The sequence below is a fragment of the Hylobates moloch genome, unplaced genomic scaffold (assembly GCF_009828535.3).
Source record: "Hylobates moloch isolate HMO894 unplaced genomic scaffold, HMol_V3 SCAFFOLD_12, whole genome shotgun sequence".
Classification (NCBI taxonomy): Eukaryota; Metazoa; Chordata; class Mammalia; order Primates; family Hylobatidae; genus Hylobates; species Hylobates moloch.
The window spans coordinates 58,380,680-58,390,710 of record NW_026652287.1 but is presented as its reverse complement, the minus strand read 5'-3'; positions in this window follow the sequence as shown (position 1 = coordinate 58,390,710).

The following is a 10,031-nucleotide window of genomic DNA, read 5'->3' as shown; positions in this document are numbered from 1 at the left end:
CCCAACTATACACTGTCTACAAAAACCTTAAAGACACATATAAATTGAAAGTAAATGGATGGAGAAAGATATACCATGCTAACATTAATCAAAAGAAAGTGAGAGTCATTATATTCACTTCAGATAGAGCAGACTTCAGATCAAGGAAAGTTATCAGGAAAAAAGAGGAGCATTCTACAATTACATAGGGGTCAATTTTCCAAGAAGACATAACAATCCTTAATGTGTATGCATCTAAAAACAGAGCATCAAACTACATAAGGAAAAACTGACAGAACTGGAAGGAGAAACAGATGAATTCACTATTATACCTGGAAACTTCAGTACCCATCTATCAGAAATGGGCAGATCCAGCAGTCAAAGAATCAGTTAAGGACATGGCTGAACTCAGTAACACCATTTACTAACTTTATATAATGGTTATCTACAGACTACTTCATTCAATAACAGCAGAATACATAATTTTTTCCAAGCCAATATGGAACATTAACCAAGACAAATCACATTTGGGGTCATAAAACACACCTTAACAAATTTAAAATAGCAATTATACAGTGTCTGCTCTCACATCACAATTGAATTAAACTAGAAATCAATAACAAATATAGCTGGAAAATCTCCCAAACACTTGGAGATTAAACAACACACTTCTAAGTAACACATGGATCAAAGAAAGTCTCAAAAGAAATTTTAAAATATTTTGAACAAATAAAAAATACAACTTATCAAAATTTGTGGGATGCAGTGAAAACAGTGCTTAAAGGAAAATTTTTAACATTGAATGCGTACATCAGAAAAGAGAGATCTAAAATTAATCATTTAAGCCTTCACCTTATAAAAATAGAAAATGGAGAGGAAATTAATTCCAAAGTAAGGAGAAGAATAAAAATTTAAAGCAGAAATCAATGAAATTGAAAACATAAAATCAGTAGAGAAAATCAACCAAACCAAAAGCTGGTTCTTAGATAAAATCAGTAAGACAAGCTAACTAAGAAAAAAGAGGACACAAATTGCTAATTTCAGAAATAAAAAAAGAGAATGTCATTACAGATCCCAGGGAGATTAAAAGGATAACGAAGAAATACTATGAACACGTCTATGCACACAAATTTGGTACTCCTACTAGATAAAATGGACCAATTCCTCGAAGAGCACAATCTACCAAAACTCACACAAGAAGAAACAGACAAGCAGAATAAGACTATCTCTATTAAATAATTAATAACTTTCCAAAACACAAAGCGCAGGCCCAGATAGATACACTTATGAATTCTATGAAACATTTAAGGAAAAAAAAAAAATACCAATCCTCTCCTATCTCTTTCAGATGATAGAAGCATGGGGAGTACTCCCTACTTCTATGAGTTCAGCATTACCATATGAAAATCAGGCAAAGACATTACAAGAAACTGCAGACAAATATTGCTAATCAACACAGATGCAAAACTCAAGAAAATATTATCAAACTGAATCCAAAAATGTATGAAAAGGATTATACACCATGACCAAGTGAGATTTATTCTAGGTATGCAAGGCTGGTTCAACATTTGAAAATCAATGTAATCTATCACATCAACAAGCTAAAGAAGAAAAAAATCACACGATCACATCAATAGATGAAGAAAAAGCATTTGGCAAAATCCAACACCTGCTTATAATAAAAACTCACAGTAAACTAGGAATAGAGTGAAGTTCCTCAATTTAATTTTTAAAAATCTACAAAAACCCACGCTAACATCATATTTAATGGTGAGAAACTTGAAGCCTTCCCGCTAAGATCAGGAACAAGGCAAGGATATCCCCTCACCACTCCTTTTCAACTTCATATTGCAAGTCCTTGATAATACAGAAAAAGAGATAAAAGGTATACACATTTGGAAAGAGGAAGCCAAACTGTCTTTGTACACAGATGACAATCATCTTTGTAGAAAATTGGGAAGAATCAACCAAAAAAGAAAATCTCCTGAAACTTATAAGTGATTATAGCAAGGTTACAATGGCCAATCACTTCCCTATACACCAGCAGTGAACAAGTGGAATTTGAAATTATAAACACAATACCATCTACATTAGCACCCTCAAAATGAAGTACTTAGGTATAAATCTAATAAGTTATGTACAAGACTTACATACAAAACTCAGGGCTGGGCGCGGTGGCTCACGCTTGTAATCCCAGCACTTTGGGAGGCCGAGGCGGGCGGATCACGAGGTCAGGAGATCGAGACCACGGTGAAACCCTGTCTCTACTAAAAATACAAAAAAAAAATTAGCCGGGCGCGGTGGCGGGCGCCTGTAGTCCCAGCTACTCGGAGAGGCTGAGGCAGGAGAATGGCGTGAACCCGGGAGGCGGAGCTTGCAGTGAGCCGAGATTGCGCCACTGCACTCCAGCCTGGGTGACAGAGCGAGACTCCGTCTCAAAAAAAAAAAAAAAAAAAACTCTGACAAAAGAAATCAAAGAACTAAATCAATGGAGGGGTATTCCATATTCATGGATAGGAAGATTCAACTGTCAAGATGTCAGTTCTTTCCAACTTGATCTATAGATTCAATGCAATCCCATTCATAATCCCAGCAAATTATTTTGTAGATACCAATAAACTGATTCTTAAGTTTATATGGGGAGGTAAAAGACCCAGAATAGCCAACACAATATGGGAGGAGAACAAAGTTAACTGACATTTTCAGACTTCAAGACCTACTACAAAGCTACAGCAATCGAGACAGTATGGTATTGATAAGAGAGAAATAGGTCAACGAAATGAAACAGACAGCTCAGAAATAGAGCTACATAAATGCAGTCAACTGATCTTTGGCAAAGGAGGAACGGCAATGGAACGGAGCAGAGAGTCTGCAACCAATAGTGCTGGAGCAATCTGACATCATACGCAAAACAAATCTAGACACAGACCATACACCCTTCACAAAAACTAACTCAAAATCGGTCACAGACCTAAATATAAAATGCAAAACTACAAAACTCTAGAATATAGGAGAAAAATCTAGATGACTTTGGATTTAGCAATGGCCTTTTAGATATGACAGCAAAGGCATGATTCATGAAAGAATAAACTGATAAGCTGGACTTCATTAAAATTTCTGCTGTGTGAAAGACACTGCCAAGAGAATATAAAGACAAACCACAGACTGGGAGAAAATATTTGCAAAAGGCATTTCTGATAAAGGATTGTTATCTGAAATATACAAATAAGTCTTAAACTGAACACAATAAGAAAACAACCTGACTAAAAAAGGGGCCAAAGTCCTTAACAGACACCTCACCAGAAGATATACAGATGGCAAATAAGCATCTGAAAAGATGCTCCATATCATGTGTTATCAGGTAAATGCTAATTAAAATGACAATGAGTTACCACTACACACCTGTTAGAATAGCCAAAATCCAGAACAGTGACACCACCAAATACTGGCTAGAATGTGGAGCAATAGGAACTTTCATTCATTGCTGGTGGGAATGCAAAATAGTACAGCTAGATTGGAAGACAGTTTGGCAGTTTCTTACAAAACATAGTCTTACCATATGATCTGTCAATCATACCACTTGGTATTTACCCAAAGGAGCTGAAAACGTATGTCCACACAAAATGCCACACACTCATGTTTATAGCAGTTTTACTTGTACTTGCCAAAACTTGAAAGCAACCAAGATGTCCTTCAGTAGGTGAATGGATGAACTGCGGTACATCCCGACAATGGAGTATTATTTTCAGATCTATCAAACCATGAAAAGACATTACGGAAACTCGAATGAGAAAGAAGCCAATCTTAAAAAGCTAAACACTATGTGATTCCGACTACATGACATCCCAGAGAAAGCAAAACTACGGAGACGATTTTAAAAATCAGTGATTACCAGGTATTGGGGCATAGGGACAGATGAATAGGCGCAGCATAGAGGATGTTTAGGGCAGTGAGACTACTCAGCAACTATAATGGTGGATATGTGTTCTTATGTATTTATCCAAAGCAACAGAATGTCCACCAAGAGTGAACTCTTAATACAAACTATAAACTTCGGGTGATGATGTGGCAATGGATATTCAACTATTGTAACAAATGTATCACTCTGGTGGGGATGTTGATGATAGGGGAGGCTATGCAGGTGTGGGAGCATGGGATATATGGAAAATCTCTGTACCTTCTGCTCAGTATTGCTGTGAATCTAAAATTGCTCTTAAAAAACAGACTTTTAAAAAAATTAGACAAAATTATCAAAAACAACTACTTCTGACCTCTGAGTATTGACCAAAACATAGGACAAAACATAGAGAAGTGTTTATTCAAGAAAACTACTGAAAGTTGGGTAAAAATGATGACAGTATATGGCATTGTGACCACTCCCCTCACCCCAGCTCCTTCAAACAACAGTTCTAACAGGGTGGGACAACTTGTAAAACCAGAAGCATTTATACTGTCAGGAGTTGACTCAATCTGAAACAATGTGGAAAAACCCAACGCCCAGGGGCTTTGTCAAATATAGCAATTTCAGTGCCAAACATAGGAGAGGTCCACATACATCACAGATGACCTGAAGCTGAAATACTAGCTGGGCCAACCAAGAGATCAGCAGAAAAAAATTTTCTGCCTGGAGATTTAACAGAAACAATCAGGAAGTGAGACAACCATAATCCTTGATAAGCTTACATTTTGAAAGGTAATAGGCATATTAGGGTATGAACATGCTGAGAGACCAGAGAAGGCTCTAACTATATACATATCCCCAGGGAAGACTCGTAAACTGCATAAATGTTCAGTGTGTTCCCCAAACGAAACAGAGACTTTGACAAAGGATGAAAGTCTTACCAAAACAAGATGCCTAAGTACAATCTCTGACCAGTCACTAACTGATCACTAAGATATATTGATCCAAGGTGACCCACAAGTAGTCAAACATAACTAAGCAGAGACATCAGAGGCCACACGCTGTAGAGAAAAACTCATAATCTTGGCCAAGTCATAAAACAAACAAAAAAAGGGACAATAACCCCAGGCAGAAGAGTATCAGATATAAATGCTGTTACAATGTATTATTTAAAATGTCCAGTTTTAAACAGGAAAGTATGGCTTATCTAGTATAAAAAAATAGTATAAACAGAAGCTATTTCCAAGGGTTCCCAAATGTTGGACTTAACAGACAGACTTCAAAGCAGCCAATAAAAGTGTATCTTCAAAGAACAAAAGAAAACCATGTTTAATCAAAGCATGAAAACAATGACTAATCAGAGAACACTTAATAAAGAGATCAACATTTTTAAAAAAATGGAAATTCTGGAGTTGAAATGTAACTAAAGTGAAAGCTTCATTAAAGGGACAACAGCAAACTTGAATGCAGAAGGAAGAATCAGTGAACTCAAAGATAAATCAATACAAATTACACAATCTGAAGAACAGAAGTGAGAATGAAAAATGAACCAAGTAGGAAACCTGTGGGTTACAATCAATACCAATATATGCATAATGGGAATCCCAGAAGAAAAGAATAGTGAGGGCCACACAAGTTTTGACATCTTTTGAAGAGTCATAAAAGTTTTTAATGTCTGAAAACATTCCAAATTTAGTAAGAAGTATAAATCTGTATATCCAAGTATCTCAATGAAATCCAAGTAGAATAAACATTAAAATATCCACACCGATACACATCAAAATCTTGAAAGCAGCAAGAGAAAAATGGACTTATCATGCACAGGGGAACCCCAGTAAAATTAGCAGCTGACTTCTCAAAAGAAACAATGAAGGCCAGAATTAAGTGGTATAACATACTCTACTGTCAACCATTAAATCCAGTAAAACTATCCTTCAAAAAAGAAGACAAAAATAAAGATCTTCCCAGATAGACAAAGAGAATTTGTTGCCGCCAAATTTTTTTTTTTTTACAAGATATGCTAAAGCAAGTACTTCAGGCTGAAAGGAAATACCATCAGATGGTAACTTGAATCCACATAAAAAATTAAAGTACCAGTAAAAGTAATTATGTAGGCAAATGTAAAAAATAGAAAAAATACTCTTTTTTAAGTTTTCTTCTCTTACTTAAAAGATAATTGCATGGAAAAATAATGAACCCATATAGTTATAAATAATAAACCTGTACTGTTATAAAATACATTACAATAATAGGACAAAGGGAAAAGAGACTAGAGCTATGCTAGAAGCAAAGTCTGCTAGAATTAAGTTAGTATTATTCTGAAGCAGGTTATGATGTTAAAATGTATCCTATAAACTCTAGAGCAACCACTACAAAATAACTCAAAAAAAGAGTAAAGCTCTTTTCTACTATGTGAGGACACAGGAGGCCATCTGCAGCCCATGAAGAGAGCCCTCGGCAGGAACCAAATCAGCTGCTAACCTTGACTTCCCAGTTTCCACAAATGTAAGAAATAAATTTGTGGGTTTAAAAAAAAAAAGTACAATTTCTTTTTGTAAAGAAATTCAAAGTTTATACTAACAGATTTATTTAACACACACAAAAAAAGGTAACCAAGGAGGAACAGAGGAACAAAAAAGACATGACATATAAAAAATTACTAACAAAATGGCATGAGCTATTGATATGTAAATGAGCCATATCAACAATTATATGAATTAACACACATTTCAATAAAAAGATAGGCTGGCAAAATAGACTTTTTAAAAACAAAATTCAACCACATGCTGACCACAAGATACCAATGCTAAAATTCAAAATCATAAATGGGTTGTAACAAAAAGGATGAAAAAAGAGATACCACATAAGCATAACCGTAACCAAGGTGGAGTGGTCATAATCAGATCAGACAAAACTGACATAGGCTTTAAAATTAAAATGTTACTAGAGAAAAAAGGGACATTTTGTAATAATAAAAGCCTCAATTAATCAGAAGATATGACAATGACAAACATATATGTACCTAACAACAGAGAAAAAAATACATGAAACAAAAACTAACAAAACTTGAAAGGTAGGACTATTTAACAATAACAGTGTAAGGCCTCAATATCCCGCTCTCAATAACGGATAGCACAAGTAGACAAAAAATCAGCAAGAATACAGAAGACAACAGTATCAATGACCTTGACATGACATCAACAGAACACTCCATAAAACAACAGAATATGTATTCTTTTGAAGCACACACAGAACATATGCTACCCATTTTTAAAATGTCCTAATGAATTTTTAAAAACTAAAGACATAATAAATGTTTTCTCCAGACACAACATAATTAAAGTAGGAACCAACAGAAAGAAACTTGAGAAAACCACTAATATTTGGAAATTAAACAATACATATTACAGTAACCATGAGTCAAAAAAGACATCTCAAGAGAAATTAGAAAATATTTTTAACTAAAGAAAAATTAAAACAAATCAAATGTCACTGGATGCAGCTAAGGGTTAGTGCCTAGTAGTCTCAAATCAATAGCTTAACACCTTTAAAAACTATAAAAGACCAAACTAAGCCTAAGCAAGGAAGAAGAAAGGAAATAATAAAGATTAAAGTAGAAGTCACTGGAATAGAAAACTAGAGGAAAATCAACAAAACCAAAAAGTTTCTCTGAAAAGGTCAATAAAACTGACAGACCTATAGTTAGAACTACAAAAAAATAGGACAAAAATTAGCAAAATCAGAAAGAAATCACAGGCCAGGCACAGTGGCTCACACATGCAATATCAGCACTTTGGGAGGCCAAGGCAGGAGGATCACTTGAGCCTAGGAGTTCGAAACCAGCCTGGACAACATAGTGAGACCCTGTCTCTACAAAAAAAGTAAAATAAAAAGGAAATTGCTACCAACTTAAGAAATTAAATGGATTATAAAGGAATACTTTGGACAACTTTATGATGACAAATGCAGTAATTTACATGAAACGGACAAATTCCTACAAAGAGCCAAATTATCAAATGGGCTCAGGAAGAAATATAAAATTTAAATAGACTTAAAATAAGAACTTTAATAGCAATTACAAATCTTCACACAAAGAAAACTGCAGGCCCAATGGTTTCACTGATGAATTCTATAAAACATTTAAAGAAGAAGTAGTACTAGTCCTTTACAAATTCATCCAGAAGAGTATACTTCCCATCCGATTTTGTGAGGTCAATATTATCCTTATATAAAAACCAAACAAAGACATCACAAAAATAGAATATGACAGATCAATATCCCTCATGAATATATAACACAAATATTCTCAACAAAACATCAGCAAACCAAATTCAGTAACATATAAAAAGGATCATGCACATTAAAAATGGGCTTTATCCCAGGAATGCAGGATTGGTTTAATCAGAAAATTTAATCAGAAAATTAATGTAATACACTAAATAAGGAACAATAGCTGCATAAGCAGCATCTGAAAAATTCAACTCCATTCATGAAAGAAAAATCCAACAAACCTAGGAATAAAAGGAATTTTTCTCAATCTAATAAAAGGCAGCTACAGAAAACCTATAACCCACATCATACCTACTGATGAAAGGTTGAATATCTTCTCCTTAAGATTGGGAACAAGGAACGATATGTGTTCTCACCCACTTCTATTCAAGGTTTACTAGAGACTCTAGCCAATATAATCAGGCAAGAAAAAGACAAGGAATCAAGATTGGAAAGAAGTAAGACTCTCTATTCACAAACGACACAATCCTATATGTAGCAAATATTAAATAATATAAAATCACACACATACACTCACTCTCTCTCTCTCTCTCTCTCACACATACCCCCTTGACAAGAACTAATAAATGAGCTCAGGAAGGTTGCAGGATACAAAGCCAATATACAAAAATTAATTACACATATACTATCAATGAACAATTCAAAAATGACATTAAGGAAAAAACTCCATTCACAATTGCACCGGAATTAAAAATTTAGGAATAAATTTAACGAAAGATTTGTAAACTGAAAACAATGTTTTGAAAGTAACGTTTTATACACACAGAGAGAAACTAATCAAGATATAAACAAATAAACATTCCATGTTCACAGATTCGCAGACTCAATATAAGCATGGCAATTCTCCCCAAATTCATCTACAGATTTAACACAATCCCTATAAAAATCCCAAAAGGCATTTTTGCAGAAGTGGATAAGCTGACCTTAAAATTTACATGGATATGGAAAGGGCTCAGAATACCCAAAAAAATTTTTGAAAAAGAACAAAATTGAAGGGTTTAACAGTTCCATATTTGAAGGTTTGTTATAAGTAAAGCCACAGTAATTAAGACCACTGGTAGTGATACAAGGACAGACACCCAGTACACAAACAACCTTATGTTTATAGTCAACTATTTTCAAAAAAAGATGCTAAAGCATTCATTCCAAAAAGGACAGTCTTTTCAACAGCTCTAGAACTATTAAATGGTATTAAAATTATCTGTGCAAAAAGTCAGATTTAGACCCTGGACTCACCCCACACACAAAACAGATCATATCCCTAACTCTTAAGAGTTGAAGTATAAAACTTCTAGAAGAAAACATGGGAGAAAAGTTTTATAATTTTGGATTAAAGAATTCTTAGATGCCAAAAACACTAACCACAAATGTACATATATAATATATATACACATTTATATATATTATATATACAAAAATATATATTTGTATATGATATATATATAAATTTATGTTATATATAAATTTACATTTTTATATTATATATTTAATATTTATATTAAATATTAAATATATAATTAATATATTTATATAATATATAAATTAATATATTTATATAATATATAAATTTTTTTTTTTTTTTCTTTGAGACAGAGTCTCGCTCTGTCGCCCAGGCTGGAGTGCAGTGGCGCAATCTCGGCTCACTGCAAGCTCCGCCTCCCGGGTTCATGCTATTCTCCTGCCTCAGCCTCTCCGAGTAGCTGGGACTACAGGTGCCCGCCACCACGCCCGGCTTATTTTTTTGTATTTTTAGTAGAGACGGGGTTTCACCGTGGTCTCGATCTCCTGACCTCGTGATCCGCCCGCCTCGGCCTCCCAAAGTGCTGGGATTACAAGCGTGAGCCACTGCGCCCGGCCTTAT